We start from the raw sequence: 17736 nt of genomic DNA on the forward strand, positions 1-17736 counted from the left end.
CTTGAATACTGGTGTGACCTGTGCAACTTTCCAGTCCTTGGGTGCGGATATTTCGTGAGTGAACGGTTGTACATGACTGTTAAGTATTGAGCTAATGCATCACTCCGAAAGGAACCTAACTGGTATACAGTCTGGACCAGAAGACTTGCTTTTATTAAGTGTTTGAAGTTGCTTCACCACTCCGAGGATATCTACTTCTGCGTTACTCATGTTGGCAGCTGTCCTTGATTTGAATTTTGGAATATTTACTTCGTCTTTTTCGCTGAAGGACATTCCGAAGGCTCTGTTTAGTAACTCTGCTTTCGCAGCAGTGCCTCTTCTCCCCAATTCTATTCAGAACCTCCTCATTAGTTACGGGATCCACCCATCTAATCTTCAGCATTCTTCTGTAGCACCACACTTCAATATTTTGCCAAAACTCAGCGGAGTTTACAAAGTATTACTCCACTAACACGTTGCGCAGACGCAATTGCGTGAGAATTCCGAAACAGTGGTTTATTAAGTGAGGAACTGAGGAAAAGTAAGGTCAGCACCTTATGAAAAAGCACATCCACGGCACAAAGTAAACGCGTAATGACTTCACTTATGTTGTTCCAAAACCCATAGCATTTCTCGCTTCACCAGCTATCGATGCCCCTTAAAAATTACATTCTTTCATCGACAAAGTCTGTAGTTAGTGGTACAGCACGGTAAATAATGAAGTTTTGCTAATAACCAAACGGCGAAATACTCTCCTCTTTGTGTGCTATCATTTGCCAAAATCTCATTTCGATATCTGAGGCAATTTATGAAATTTGAGAAAAATGTTGTGGATGTTTCACTCCGGCTTTACCGCTGGCGCTGTGCGATCGCAAATGAATGCGCTACGTCATGTCATATTTTTCGAGATTGGTGACAGACAGAGAGCTCCAACCAAGTCTAAAGAAAAATTCAATATGTTAGTTAAATTCCGTACGCAACAACATACTACGTAATATGGACCAGACCCAAAATCATAGCGACCCCTATTTTTCATTGCAAACTTTTTCACGCAGTGTCTAACTTCCACGTGAATATCACAATAACTGTGACTATTAACGAAATGATGGGCATAATTAACCTAACATATAAAGCTACAAGTAAAGAAAAATGAAACTTTTTACCCAATAGTTTCTGGAAAATCGTTTGAGAAAGACTGCACGGCGTACGTGTCGATTCTGTCATCGCCGACCGACCGAAAGATGGCAACGGCCTCCCCTCCTGAACAAACGAATGAACCCGCCCAGCGCTTTGGACGACAACTGTTCACTGCGCATCTCCCACCGTATGCAATCACTATTACGGCTACGGCTGCCGTTTGGTCTGGCAGTAAGACTGTCGGTGTTGCCTGTGCGAAACCAGGGCGGGTCGCTAGAATTGTTATAAAATGCGGCTGTGAGCCGCGGGCCGCACCAATACTGACGACCACAGTTCCGATAAGTAACGAAACCTGTAACCGAACTCTGTCCTACTGTGCAGAGCACTCGTTAGTCGATCACAGCGACAGTACGAACACTTTTATATTTGCGTAATTTTAATTTGGGTCAAGAGTAGCTTCAAATCTCTAAAGCCACAAATACATTTCCGCTTCAACGTGATATTTACACTCAATGACTAAAGCAAAACATTATCATATCACCATCATACTGAAATAAAAAATTCGTTGACAGTATTGACTGTTCTGCAGTAATATTCACCTCAGCAAGTCCACACTCGCAGATACGTTCTTTTAAATCCCCTTCGTCACTTACTCTAAAATGAATTCAATAACATTATGAAATGGATAGTTGCTACTCGCCGTATAGAGGGGATGCTGAGTCGCAAATAGGCACAACAAAAGGGCTGTGTGAAAATGTGCTTTCGGCCGATAAGGCCAACACAGACACCCACCCACACACACACACACACACACACACACAAATGCAACTCACACGCACATGACCGCAGGCTCCAGCTGCTGAGGCCACACTAACATGAGTTCGGTACAATTAGCGTTCCCCTCAATATTGGCCAGTTTAACTTAGGTTGCCTTCACAGCGGCACCGAGAATGAACGCCAGATGCCGTCGCCTGAGATCGGCCGATAACATCGGCAGACAGTTCGGTGACGGTGTGTCCCATCTCCTCCGCCAGTTTTCGGCGGGATAGACGAGGTTATACATTCATAGGTTAGGTTTGTTCTGTGAAGGCGGTTAGAATATACAGTATTTTAGCTTCCGAGAGCGAGACCGATGTCACGATGCGTGTGTGCTCGGAGGCGAGACTGCGTTGCGCGGCTTTTGCCACTAAAGACGCCGGACGCATGTGCACGAGCTGTACCCGCCTGGAAAGCAAAGTGCCGAGTACAGTACACTCTGCCCTCGGCAGTCTGATATCCACGCAAGTTTTATGGACATGTGAGACGAAGGGATAAACGGTCTGTTGCATTCTCGGGATGACACATGCTGAGCTTGAAAAGCAAAATGACGACACTCTGTTTGTGTATTTGATGAGCAGCTACGTCAATTAACGTTCAATGACTGTCATTTCGCATGCGTGTGAGACATACATAAACTTTACAATAACTTACTCCGTGCACATAAAGCACTGAAAAGTGGAAACACGTGCACCACACATGCAAATCACTTCGCATAACAAAATCACTAACCTACTGAAACAAACACGCTAGTAAGCAGAACAACAATTTGTAGACATCTACTACAACCCAAAAAAGATCCAGTACAATAACTATACGAAAAAGATACGCCGACCTTACTCCGACAAATTATTTTTTGAGATTATAATTTACGCCTGAAATTTCCGATGAAGATTCTGCCTACTAGTTAGTTTCAATACACCTTCGGATCGTCCGTTACCGGCGCCACTGTGACCACAGTCTTAGCCTTGACCAGTGGTTCCCGTCCTTTCCGTGAGCGTTACCCCGGAGTGTAACGAGGTATTAGCTAGTAGCCCCCACTGCTTACACCAAAAACTACAGTTTTTTCACATTATAACTGCTACTAAAATCGTCGGAGGAAGTGGCAGCAAAACGGCTATTGACGTTGGTGTGTAAAATGTATGAGTCTGCCGACATACCATCTGCCTTTCAGAAAAACATCATCCACACAATTCCGAAGACGGCAAGACCTGACAAGTGCGAGAATTATCGCACAATCAATTTAGTAGCGCATGCATCCAAGAAGCTGACAAGAATAATATACAGAAGAGTGGAAAAGAAAATTGAGGATGCGCTAGATGACGATCAGTTTGGCTTTAGGAAAGGTAAAGGCACGAGGGAGGCACTTCTGACGTTGTGGTTAATAATGGAAGCAAGGCTAAAGAAAAATCAAGACATGTTCACAGGACTTGTCGACCTGGAAAAAGCGTTCGACAATGTAAAATGGTGCCGGATGTTCGAAATTCTGAGAAAAATAGAGGTAAGCTATAGGGACAGACGGGTCATATACAATATGTACCAACAGCCAAGAGGGAATAATAAGAGTGAACGACCAAGACCGAAGTGCTCGTATTAAAAAAGGTGTAAGGCAAGGTGAAACTTCCCCTTAGAAGAATTTATACACGACTGTGCTTAAACTGACACACAATATTTTGTTAGCGCAACGCAATCTGACTTTCAAAATTCCCTACAAAAGAATGGCCCTGACTAACATTAAACTATACCTTTCACAAATCACTTACCTCACAAAAATCTTCGCTGCTCAAGCTACTGCAATACAGCAAGCGCCACTACTGCCAGCTAAATAAAAGATTCAAACTATGGAAGGCACTAACTACTGATAGGGATAGTTAGCAAATGAAAGATATTAATAGAGAACAAACAATGTATTTACCTTAATATCATCACAAGTCATAATATATATATCAGTTCATGACAAATTACAAAACTCCGCCATCTCTCTCCCCACATCCACCACTGCTGGCGGCTCACCTCCAACTGCGCAACGCTACGCGCTGTTCACATCCAGCTGCTGCTGCCCAACACTACAATGGCAGACAACAATGCAAACTAGCCACAGACTGCACACAGCACAGCCAGTGATTTTCATATTGAGCGCTACGTAACGTTGCCAATAAGAAAACATAAACAGCCTACTTACATAGAGAAAACATAAACAGCCTACTTACATAGCCCCCATGCTCCCCACAAAAATTTTACAAATTTTTTTTTGGGCAGTGGCCAATAATGATTTGATAAAATTTTTCATAATTACAATAACAAAGAAATCAAATGCACACACTTATTGATACAATGTTGGTCAAAAGCTAAAATTTTCTCACAGTCCATAAAGACAGTCCTCATCATTCATTACGGTAAAATATAGTGTTTTTCTCAAAGTCTGAGCAGTAGAAGAAAATGCACACGGAAGTAGTGGATTTCCATGCAGTCTTGAAGAAGGAGTGTTGTCCTTCCAACGGAAAGACAGTGCTGACTCGACATGCAGACAGGTAATGGGCCACAATAGAGTAAACCCACAGCAGAGTCAGTCGACGTTTTGAAGAATATTGGTAGGTAGGTCATCACAGAGCAGACCCACTGGAGTCCTGGTAGAGATTGTGGTATTGGTGGGCCACCAGAGGTGCAGACCCACTGTAGTCCTTGTAGAGATAATGGTATTGGTGGGTCATCATAGATGCAGACCCACTGTAGTCCTTGTAGAGATAATGGTATTGGTGGGTCATCATAGATGCAGACCCACTGTAGTCCTTGTAGAGATAGCCAGCAGCCATCTGTTGTGACTGTGCAGGTGCACAATCACCATTGAAGAGTCTTGCAGATAATATAGCAAGTCCATAAACCACCACTTGTGCACTCACAAAGTTTTTGGAATTGTCCTTAGAATCAGCAATGCTGTTATCCAGTCCCTTGCTGAATTATTAACACACGTGCAAACACTAACAGTCCCAACTTCTCACATATTATCCATATACTATGACCAACAGAAACGTGTGCAGTGAAATGTAACTTACAAGTTAATAATAAGATGATCTGGTGTCAATTACAATTTTATAAATTTACAACATGAAAATACTATTACAAAGGTACAAAATACATCATTAAAGAACATAATAATACAGATAACATTTGTAGTACAGGCTTTACAAAAGAATAGAAATAGACATATACGTCAGTGTTACAGGAACTATGACATGAGTACATACATAGAAGATCAGAATAACTTGCGAAACATCAACTTCACACATGAGCATTTAAACAGAATGAATAATGTCTAACATCTTTACAAAGTAAATAACATATTATTAATGCCAATTATATTTGAGGATAACAGTATTCCTCATCATAGTGAATGTAGCTTAATATTAAAAGAGGAAAAAATTCTATGAAACTACACAGAGACAGGAAGAAAACAAATACACAAGGGTACACAAACACATAGTGGGATAACACCAATAGGAAAGGGCAGGGTTCGTTTTCAGTGTAACTTTTGGTACTGCAGTCCAAACCAAAACTTCATATATCTTTCCTCTTATTTCATCCTTTGTTTCCACCAAAAAAATCTTATCCAAGCATGCTTTCTGTATTCTGTTCATATTTCTTTCAAAATAATTATTTCTGATTGTACAATATTCATTTGGGCCCAAATCCTTTTTATATAACTTCGCAATGCATTCTTTACCTATTCTCCATAGTCAGTTTCTCATATAGTCTACCCCCTCTTAAGCTAACTTAAATCTACTGAGCTCAGATGCTAAACTAAGGGACGAGGTAATGCAGCAGCACGTAAAACAATTATTATAAACAGCAATGAAAAAAAATGGAAAATTGCAAAGCAAGCTACAGTATAAATTAGCAAAAGTCAAATTCAATAACACTATGCCTGGCAAACAGCAGCAACTTATACCTAAACATGACATAGCGCAAGCAGAAAAAATATTACACTAAAATGGCCATGTCTAATACCTATGTCACATCTTAACATTAGAGTGATGCATCACAATTTATTCTACAAAAGAAATTACCAAGTACTTGAAAAGAAAATTATGTGTTACTGTTATTAGTTCCTTCTTATTGTTCTTTCCTTTCCAAGTGCTCCTTTTTTTAAAGAATGTGGATCATAAAATAATTATTTAATAGATCTGTTGACAGAAAGTGTTCACATTAGCAAATGCATTTTATTTTATAAAAGCAATGCTGCAACACAGCTGAAACCAGATATCAAGTGAAATAAGCAACTACGAAAAGCAAAGTATAAAAATATCATTCAGTAGTCATGTGACATTTCATAAGTTAGTAGAAATTCTCTCAACTCTCGTAGAAAGACGCTTGTCGTAATCAGGTGTGCAGATGTAAAAATATTTCCGAGGATAATGGCCTCCCCTTTTTTTTTTGTTCTACCTGTGCCGCTGAAAAGGGCTCGCAATAATGGCTTTTTCTCCAGGCGTCTGACACAGCTGGGTGCCCGCGACGCATTACGTGCAGGTGGTCACTTAACTTTCTTACGGAAATATTTACGACAGCAGTTTCCGCTACCGTGGCAGTCATATAAAAATATTTCACAGGTCAAGAATTAGCGTTGCAAACCTGTAGAAACAAAATGCTATTGATATAACAGTGTCCAAAAAATTTTCGTCTGCATTGTAATACATTCATGCATATACACACACATTTCATAACTATTAAAGTACGATTCTTGGTTTCCAACAACCTTTTCATAAATCAGAGTCCCTAACCCCTACTCCTTATTCCTTACCATATTACACATATACATATTCATATTCATCAACACGTCTTCAATATTTCATCATAATAGCTACATAGCATAATCAGATTCCTCATATAGCATCAGCTTATTTATCATAAACATACCTCAACAGCATAGTACACATCGTCGTCGTAATAATAACATCATAACACTTCAGTCAAATCTCAAAATCGTCGTAACTTCCTCCAATAATTTCTAAGCCTAAAAAAATTCTCTGCTCATGGTAAAAGTGTCAGCGGCCTCAAACGTACTTTAAAAATCATGAATCCATTACCAAATATATCATTCAAAGCTCTCATAGTATCACAATGATTCCGAAAAATATGAGCGTTTCTCAAAGTGCAGACAAAATACAGTTTCATAAGTGTGAAGTTACCCAACTGTGTATTGCGTAAACATGTGTCACTGATGTAGAAAAAAAATGTTTATCTCTCAGTTAAATGATCAGATAGCTGTGTAATTTGTGTGTTAGAGAAATATGGTACCGATGTGTAAAGTTGTATAAGCAAATACCATATTAGCTAGGGCTCCTTGTGCTTGCCAAACACATGGTACACAAAGTAAGCGTGTACCCCCCTGAGGATTAATGTAATTATACCCTCAGGTGTTACAGATTACACCAATGGAATGAAATATATCACGGAAAACTTTCTTTGTAATTCAAAAATCTTTAAAAATAAATGTTTTAAGTATAAAATTGATCACTGAAATGCGTGTCCTGTAGCGCTAAATGTGCATCTTGTTGTAAGATAATCTCTGTGGAAGTGTCGTAGTTATTTTCCTCCAAAAGCTAAGTTCTGCAGAAGCCAATGTACTTACCTCATGATAAACAAAAGTGAAATGCTTTGCGTATAGATATCGTAGTTATTATGCTTATTGGCGTGATGAAGAAAGTACTGTACAGTAACGTAATGTTGTGCCACGAAAAAGGGTGTCTCATTGTTGCTATACCACAAAAGTTACTACTAAAACATGTTTTTCTTTCCAGAAGAATTCAGAAAACTGTGCAGATATAAAACAGATACACCGCAAAAGCAACATTGTAAATTGTCACTCATTAGTAGCGTCGTGATAAAAATCGTGTAGCTGTCACATAAACTAACCTCTGTGTCATCTGGTATCTCTCAGAAAGCACTTTAAATTCAGAATGTATTTTCAAATAAACCAAAATGTTGCATTAAAATCTCATTAGCAGTACTGGTAAATGTTCTAAGTATGTGAGCCTTATAGTCGTTACGTAATCGTGCAACAAACAAGCAAGAATGTACACACACAATAACACTGTGACGTCTGTTTACTATAACAATGCATTCGTCATTTCTGTTTAAATAAGTTCTCTTGGTTCTTGATTGGATATTTAACTTCAAACATTGTTGCATGGTAACAGTTTCTAAAGCATACTAGTAACGTGAAGTGAAACGTTTTATGGCAAAGACAAAGTTAAAAGGCAGATTATCTGTCAATAAATGGTTTTACATGAGAAATGTGGTGTAAACCTTTACTCTTCCTAGTACGCAGAGTTTCAACTTCAACGCAATTATCATGTGGTATACGTCGGATTCTGTAAGGTCCATTGTAAACTAGAAAGAATTTGTGACTCAAGTGTTTCTTCTTATGTGACAATGAATGAGCTTTAATGAGAACTTTCTGACCAATATACAATTTCTTTGTATTTGCTTTACCGTGTAGTTTTCTCCTTTTGTCTGCTGCAGATTTTATATTTTTAAGAGCCAAATCAATTATGTCTTTGTGTCGAAGTTTACGTGTATTTGGGAAAGGTACAAGCTCTCTGATTCTGTTCGGTGGTTCTTCATTCTTTAGTACAAGAGTAGGTGGTAAAGCAGTGGAATCATGAGGCATTTCATTCAGCACATTTTGAAATAAGTGTAAATATCTGTCCCAATGCTGATGCTTTCTGTGACAATAAAGTCTGCAAAGCTTATTGATTTCTTTCATAATCCGTTCAGACGGGTTACAATGTGGTGAGTACAATGAAATAAAAACAGGTTTGATTTTATGATTCCGAAGCGTCCGTGACCAAACTGCAGATCTAAATTGCGGTCCGTTATCTGAAATGACTTTACTAACGTGTCCAACTTCACGTAAGAAATTTTTAACAAAGGCGTTGGATAGAGACCGTCCAGTGGCTTTACGTAACGGAGTGAAAGAAACAAATTTTGAAGTAAGTTCAACAGCGACTAGAACGTAAGAAAATCCATTGGATGTTCTGACAAGCGGTCCCAAGAGATCAACAGCAGCAAATTCTTTTAATTTAGCAGGAATAATAGGAAACAACGGAGCACGATGTGAGACAGTAGATGGTTTCGCCTTTTGACAAAGTTTACAAATAGACAAGACTCTTCGAATTCGCTTTTCCATATTTTTAAAATAACAAGTCGTTCGAAGAATATGATAACATTTTCGTGGGCCAAAATGTGCGTAGCTGAAATGAATGTACCAAATGAGCTTATTAACAAAATCGTCTGGAATGCAAAGTACCCATAGCTTGTCATCAACAGTGCAGCGTTTGAAGAGTATGTTGTTTCTAACCAGGTAATAATGCCGAATCTGTGTGTGTGTCTTTTCATGCCATTTGCTCTTGATGTCTTTCCAAATCGGATCTTTATCTTGTTCATGAGCAATGTCCTTTAAAGATGTGGTGATGAAGTTTTCAAAGGCGACTTTCTGAATGTAAAGAATACTGAAATTTTTCTCGAGGTTGCCTTCTGTGGTACTTTTCTCAAGCCCAGCCGGTGCGCGTGACAGTGCGTCCGCAACAATGTTCTCCTTGCCGGGAATGTAGACTATTGTGAAGCGGAATTCTTGCAGAAACAATGCCCAACGTTTTAACCTGTCATGATTTAATTTTGAAGACATAAGAAATTGTAATGCACGATGATCACTGTATACTTTTACGTGCTTACCAGAAAGAAAGAAACGGAATTTGTTAAATGCCCAAACGATAGCTAAAGCTTCTAATTCAGTAACGGAATAATTTTTTTCAGATTTTGTTAGCACTCGGCTAGCAAAAGCAATGGTTTTCTGAACGGTAGTGTCATTTTCTATGGCTTCTTGAAATAAATGGGCACCAAGACCGACTTTAGAAGAATCCGTGCTAAGGCAGAAATCTTGTGACAGATCTGGATGAGCTAAGATTGGCGCGTGAAGTAACGCTTCTTTCAAAGAATTGAATTCCAACTGTGCTTGTTCGTCCCAGTTCCAAATAGTATTTTTTCCAGTGAGAGAACAAAGTTTTGGTGTAACAAGAATTTGCATATTCAGAAAACGACGGTAAAAATTTACGAGACCTAGAAAACTGCGGACTTGTCTTTTTGTAGATGGAACTGGAATGGCTCTGATTGCTTCTAACTTTTCAGGATCCGGCTGAATGCCTTCAGAAGAAATAATATGTCCCAAAAACTTCACCTTTGTCCTACCGAATTCAGACTTTTCCAAGTTAACTGTAATTCCAGATTCTGCAAAATTACGTAACAAACTGTTGAGGATGCAATTATGTTGTTCCCATGAAGCTTCTGCTATCAGAATATCGTCTACATATAAGGTGATGTGACGTTTTAAGAATTCAGGTAATATGGAATTTAGCCCGCGAATGAATGCTGCTGAAGAAATGTTCAAACCAAAAGGAAGTTTCCGAAACTGATAACAAACGCCGAAACAAAGGAAAGCTGTATATTTTCTACATTCTGGATGAAGTTCGATCTGATAAAAGCTGGATCTGAGATCAATGGAAGACAACACTTTTACACCATTAAAATTTTGAAGAAGTTCTTCCATCGTCTGCGGCCTGTCTGTTTCAGGAATAATGATAGTATTGATTTGTCTCGAATCTAAGACAAGTCTGATCGATCCATTTTTCTTTTCAACAACATGTAATGGATTGTTGTATGAGCTTACTGCAGGCTCAATAATGCCCTCGTCAAGCATAGATTGTATTTCTGTTCTAACACGGTCCCTATAATGTGCTGGAATTACATATGGTCTAACACAAAATTTAGTATGCTCACGAACACGAAATTGGTATTGAAATCCCTTGATTGTTCCTGTTTTATGAGTAAAAACTGTGGAATGTGCTTGTAAAATCTCAAAAAGGTCCTGCCTATCAGTGTCATTACAATTCTCAATTGTTTGAATTTTATTCTGAATTAACTTATTAATGTCAAATGCGCCGTCGATATCATCCTTGTCAGTACTTGCAGAGTGATTGTTAGTGTCTAGTTCCGTAGAAAAGTCCGAACTGTTGTCTAACAGAAGGTAAAGCCGATTAATTTCCTCGACATGGTTTGAGAACCAGTCTTCAAATTTCAAAGCTATTGACTTACCTTCTTTCTCTAAACTTATTTCAGCATCGTGAAAGCTTAAGATTGCTTTGTATTCATTCAAAAAGTCTACTCCCAGTATAATTTCCGTCGACAATAATGGAACAATAAGGAAGTTAGTAGAGAAGCTGTGGCTTTGACAAAAGAATTCTAGGTTGGTTTGTTGGCGTACATCTACACTTTTTCCAAAGATTGCACCTTGTAATTTAATCTTACGTAACGGAAGTGTAGGGCAATCGTTCGATTTGTTGCATTTGCTAAAGGCTGTTTCACTGATTACTGAAATGGGACTGCCAGAGTCAAGTACTGCCGTAAATTTTACGTCATTTACTGTAATGCAAATCACAGGATATGCAACGTTGTTATGTTTTACGTCGTGTTCTTGGAGTAAGATGTCCCTAATATCTTCCATTTTTACGTAATTACTAGCTACGGCAGCTGCGTCGTTAGTGTCATAAGAACGTTTTGTGGCTGCCAGCGGTGTGAGTCATTGCCTATTGTCTCTTTGTTGGCGCGCGTCGTTATTGGGATTTGGAGACCTAACTTCTACAAATTCACCGTGACGAGAGGGCCCTGCTCTGTTTGAATCCCGCCAGTTCTGATGCAATTCAGGTCTGTCGTTACGATCATATCGTCTGTCGTCATGTCGGTAGATTCCATAGTTTCTTTCTTGTCGGTCACATGGTGGAGAATTTCTCCCTGAATCGTAACTGCGCGCTGGTCCATTGCGTCTAAAGTTATTCTGTCTCCCGTAATAATAATTATTTTGGTTCCCATATTGTCTGTTTCTCTGATTGTCTCTGTAATAGTCATTACCGCGGAGAGGTGATCTTTCCCTGTAATTATTACTACTCTGCCAACGGTTGTAATACGGGTGGTGCCTGTTTCGGTCACGATTTGTGTTGTGAGAATAGCCTTGTCGCGTCCAGTTATCGTTTCTGTCGTCACGGAATTGTGACAGATGTGACCTGTAATTGTTGTGTTCCTGTTTTCGCGTTCCGCGATTGTCAGTGTCAATTTCCAGTTCTTGTAACAGTCCCTGAAAGGCTTCAATGTCGTCTTTGCAACGTCCTGCTAAAATAATATGCCGTAAATGTTCAGGCAATTTGAGTAAGCAAATGCGGATGAGTTCTGAGGGGCTGTATGGGTTTGACAGGTACTGATTCTTGTGCAACATGTCTTCAAAATATTTCACAAGACTGGAGAATTCAGATTGTTCGAAATGTTTCATCATTATGATGCCATGTTTTACACGGTCTTGTGTAGCTTGAGACCAATATGCTGAGAGGAAGGCATGGTAAAATTCTCCTTCACTGTGACAATCGTGAATGACCGATCGCATTCTTACAGCTGGTTCATTCTCCAAGTAGCCACACATAAATTGTAACCTGTGCTCCAATGACCAGTTGGGAGGAAAACAATGAGAGAATTGATGGAGCCACGCTTGTGGATGAATGTCGTTGGCAGAATTCTTAAATGTTTTGAATTTACGTGTAGTAATGAACAGCTTATAGTCAAAATCATCATGTCGGCAAGTCGCATGTCGGTCATTGTTACGTCGTTTCGGCGGTTCCATCTCAAAATTCGGCGTACCTTGCCAACTTCTTTCACAATTTCCGAAGTGCCCTGTGTTGTTATTTTGTGTCTGTTCCGTATTTGTATGTCCCTCTTCCCGTATTGGGGCGCGAGTGTCCTCTGAAATACGTAATTCTTGTACTACTTGTGCCAACTGATCTTGCACTTCCCGGATTTCTCTTTTGTACTGTGTATTGATTTGATTTTGATTTTGTTTGAATTTTCTAATTTGTTCATACTCTTCAGTGTCAGTGAAGGCTACAGGTGTTGTGTTATTCAGATCATCATCTACCTTTGTAGATAAGTTAGTGAACTGATCTGAAAGTTCGGCTACTTTATCTGATAGTGAAATTATTTCCTCTGTATGTTTTTCTGAACCAAGTTTCAGAGTGTCCATTTGTGTTGAAATCGTGTCTACTGTGACCTTTAAGTTTTCCTGAGTTTTTGCAAGTTGCATAACCGTATCGGTAGATGCAACTGAGTCAAATTTTGCTTGTAAGGTCTCATGATTTTCATGAACAATAGTTTGCAGTTCTTTTATGGCTGCTTCGTGATTCTGTAGTGCATTTTCATGACGCGAAAAAATAGGTTGGAAATGCTCACAAATTTGTGTTTTTACGTCATTACAGACTTTTTGACATTTCGATTCAATGTGATGTAACTCAGCAGTTAAATCCTCACGTGTTCGTTCAAGAGTTTGCTCCAATGAGTCTAACTTTTTAAGATTTTGTTCCATTGTGTCTAACTTTTGAAGCTTTTGCTGTGTTTGTCTCTGATTTTGTTCCATTGTGTCTAACTTTTGAAGCTTTTGCTGTGTTTGTCCCATTTGTTGTATTAATTGTAATAACAATGCATTGGTGTCTGAAACATGTTCCTCAGTGCTTTTCGGCAGTGAATTTGCACCGGAAACATTCACATTTTGACAAGCAGAAAATGTGTCTTGACTTATTTGAGAAAACGGTGAGGATCCAAAACCTGAATCTACAGTATTTGCGAGATCGTGTCGTGTCATTTCGGCTTCCTGAGGCGAGCTATTGCCGACCGATCGATCGATAATGCTTCCCTCTTCACTAATTGTTTCACTGTCCACGCCATTGTTTGCCGCCTGCTCCATTTCCCTATGAACAGTTACCAAATTACTACTTTGAATGTCTGTTAATTCATTACTCTGCGGCGCTATCACACTGCTTTCGTCTTCACTGTCATTTCTCAGTTTACTTTGGAGCCTAGTATTACGTTTTTCACACGCCATTATCGTCACAACATTTCACACGACAACACAGAAAAGCACAATTTGAAGAGCAAAAATAAGAGAACACATTAACATAGCACTGAAAATAATATCTAGTTAATTCAAGCGCAGCTGCGAAATACTTGGTGCAAATCTACATGCATGCCACAACTGTTTTACTGTACAACAATGAAAGACTGCAACTACAAAGGAGATTTTCTCTACAATTACGCGCTAGCAATAAACAAAATCTACACTAATTACACAAACTACAACAAAAAATCAGAAGATTCCAGTGAGGTATCCTAGGCTAAGGGTCGACATATGAAACTTCCCCTTAGAAGAATTTATACACGACTGTGCTTAAACTGACACACAATACTTTGTTAGCGCAACGCAATCTGACTTTCAAAATTCCCTACAAAAGAATGGCCCTGACTAACATTAAACTATACCTTTCACAAATCACTTACCTCACAAAAATCTTCGCTGCTCAAGCTACTGCAATACAGCGAGCGCCACTACTGCCAGCTAAATAAAAGATTCAAACTATGGAAGGCACTTACTACTGATAGGGATAGTTAGCAAATGAAAGATATTAATAGAGAACAAACAATGTATTTACCTTAATATCATCACAAGTCATAATATATATATCAGTTCATGACAAATTACAAAACTCCGCTATCTCTCTCCCCACATCCACCACTGCTGGCGGCTCACCTCCAACTGCGCAACGCTACGCGCTGTTCACATCCAGCTGCTGCTGCCCAACACTACAATGGCAGACAACAATGCAAACTAGCCACAGACTGCACACAGCACAGCCAGTGATTTTCATATTGAGCGCTACGTAACGTTGCCAATAAGAAAACATAAACAGCCTACTTACATAGAGAAAACATAAACAGTCTACTTACAAAGGATGTAGTCTTTCTCCCCTACTGTTCACTCTGTACATCGAGGAAGCAATGATTGAAATAAAAGAAAGATTTAGGAGTGGAATCAAAATTCGAGGTGAAAGGGTATCAATGGTACGATTCGATGATGACATTGCTATCCTGAGTGAAAGTGAAGAAGAATTACATCCTGAATGGAAAGAACAGTCTAATGAGAAGAGAGTATGGACTGAGAGTGAATTGAAGAACGACTAATGTAACGAGAAGTAGTAGAAATGAGAACAGCGAGAAACTTAATATCTGGATCGATGGTCACGATGTAGATGAAGTTAAGGAATTCTGCTCCCTAGGCAGTAAATTAACCAATGACGAACGGAGCAAGGAGGACATCAAAAGCAGACTAGAAATGGCAAAAAGGGCTTTCCTGGCCAAGAGAAGTCTACTAATATCAAACACCGGCTGTAATTTGAGGACGAAATTTCTGAGAATGTACATCTGGAGTACAGCATTGTATGGTAGTGAAACATGGACTGTGCGAAAACCGGAACAGAAGAGAATCGACGCATTTGAGATGTGGTGCTACAGACGAAAGTTCAAACTTAGGTGGACTGATAAGGTAAGGAATGACGAGGTTCTGTGCAGAATAGGAGAGGAGATGTGAAGGGACAGGATGATAGAACAACTGTTAAGACATGAGGGAATGAGTTCCATGGTACTAGAGGGAGCTGTAGAAGGCAAAAACTGTAGAGGAAGACAGAGATTGGAATACATCCAGTAAATAATTGAGGATGTAGGTTGCAAGTGCTACTCTGAGATGAAGAGGTTAGCACAGGAGAAGAATTCGTTGGGGGCCGCATCAAACCAGTCAGAAGACTGATGACCGAAAATAAAAAATAAAACAACTACTGCTTTTGTATTTAAAGCTCGTATTTGCTACCGCAGTTGAAAGCCGTCCTCATACTGGTTGCCTTCGACTTTACATTTGAGACGGAAGAGCTGTGTCCACATATCAGGACGGATTTAGTAAGCATCGCTCGTGCGGAACTCAGCTCTTATGAAATCCTGCGAACCGTGGATGAAGAGCAACGTGCGGACGCCACGTTCCTAGGTTTCCGGTGAGCGCCTGACACGGTGGCCCGCTGCAGACTGTTACCGAGCACACGGGGTGGGTTCCCAGACGGAGACTTGTTAACACACTGACTGGCGGCCTGCCCACTGGCGCCCACTACGAGTTCCCGTCTAAACTCAGACTTTCGTTGCAAATACGTGCTATTTATAGGTTTCGAGCGTCAGGGATAAGCACGGTGGAACAGAATTTTTATTTCCAGAAATGTACATACGGAAGTTCGTACAAACATTTTAGTTTTAGAAGTAAAATGTATCCTTCGTGTCGCTGATGGAAATAAAAATAAAGTTTTTTTATTGATGAGATGTCTCGAACCATCCTTCCACGCAAAGATCGGGCGGTTCTTCACAAACGGGACAAAAGTACCGCGATTCACGGCGTTTGTTTTGTTGCGGGCACACCCGCACTTTGTTCTCGGTGGCGGGCATTGCCTCTAAATACTGAAAGCTGCCGCCTGCCGCGATTTCCATATGAGTGTCTGGCATCTCACTCCCTGTCAATGCCCGGGTAAATTTTTCTCTAAACCGTCTAATAGTTTTCGCAAGGCTGAACGATACGACAGCGCTTGATCTGACTGATCGACACCTGCCGCGCCACTGCCGTAGTTACTGGCTTTGTTCGGTTTCGAGGCAACTTTCCCGTTTCGAATTTCCACCATTTTGGAACGTTGCATATTAGAAATGATCGGGAATTCTCTTTCGTCCTTCGATTTGCAAACAACGACATTGTCATTTCTTTTCCCCGCCACCTCACCTTTCTTCAGTTTCATACTAACCAACGACTTTGAGATTTCCTTTCTGTCGCTATATAATGTTCCACACACATAGGGTTTGCAAGTCGACAACAGTTTCGTAAGTGATACAGACTCATAAAAAGTGTCCAGATGAAGCACGAATCCTTTGTACAAGAAGGTTTCCCTCAGGTGTAAAACAACTTTAGATGGACGACCCATGCCGCAAGAGATTTTTATTATCAGAATCACACCATTAGATTCACAGAGTTCATAAGTTTTTTACACCAGACTTGGCTTTATAGTTCTTTATATATTGGCTGAAAAACATACGGCCGTGCCACAAACTATTGATTTGTCAGTGTAGAGACTCTGGAACGTAATTACTGCTCGTGATGCAATTGAAATGGTCTAGTACTTGTCTAATTTTCTAGAGTCGATCAGTGAATTGCAATGAGTTGTCTAAGGAGTGTAGATATCTAAGTAACAGCTGAAATCTGTCTCTACTCGTAATAGATCTCCCGAACGTGACATTGTAAAAAGGAGTTGCACTCCAGCGATGTTCTGTCGGTGGAAAACAACAAGGTCCCATCTGTGGGCCACCCACCATCTCCAGAGCCTGGCTGATCTTCTCCTCCTACGTTTTTCTTCTTCCTAGCTCGCATTTGTTTGTTCACATAATGACGTTACGATCTCTTCGGGAAAAAAATCACCAAGTCCATTGATGTCAAAATTTTTATGTCTAATTCAATCCGACAGCGTCGTTGAACAAAAATAGTGGTGGATCTTGAGTAATGTCACTCCAGTCGTAATTGTTATTCGTAATATACTGGACCAACCTGCTCGCCTTCAATATTGCAGTTATTATAGTCGGCACCTGAATCCTGACTCGAATGGTCACGTGAAGATGGATCGCAGAGGCTTCTGCCATCCTCGAATTCGTCCATAAACTCGTCCCATTCCGATTCTTTCGTGTTAGCTAGATGTTCAAGTCCTGCATCACTAAGTTTCCTTCTACTGCCAGCCATTTTAAGAGGAAAATAGAAGACAGTTGACAATAAACGTCACTGAAGCATCTGTGACGAAGACTGAACAATTA

This window comes from Schistocerca serialis, chromosome 4, assembly GCF_023864345.2.
Source record: "Schistocerca serialis cubense isolate TAMUIC-IGC-003099 chromosome 4, iqSchSeri2.2, whole genome shotgun sequence".
In the NCBI taxonomy this organism is placed as follows: Eukaryota; Metazoa; Arthropoda; class Insecta; order Orthoptera; family Acrididae; genus Schistocerca; species Schistocerca serialis.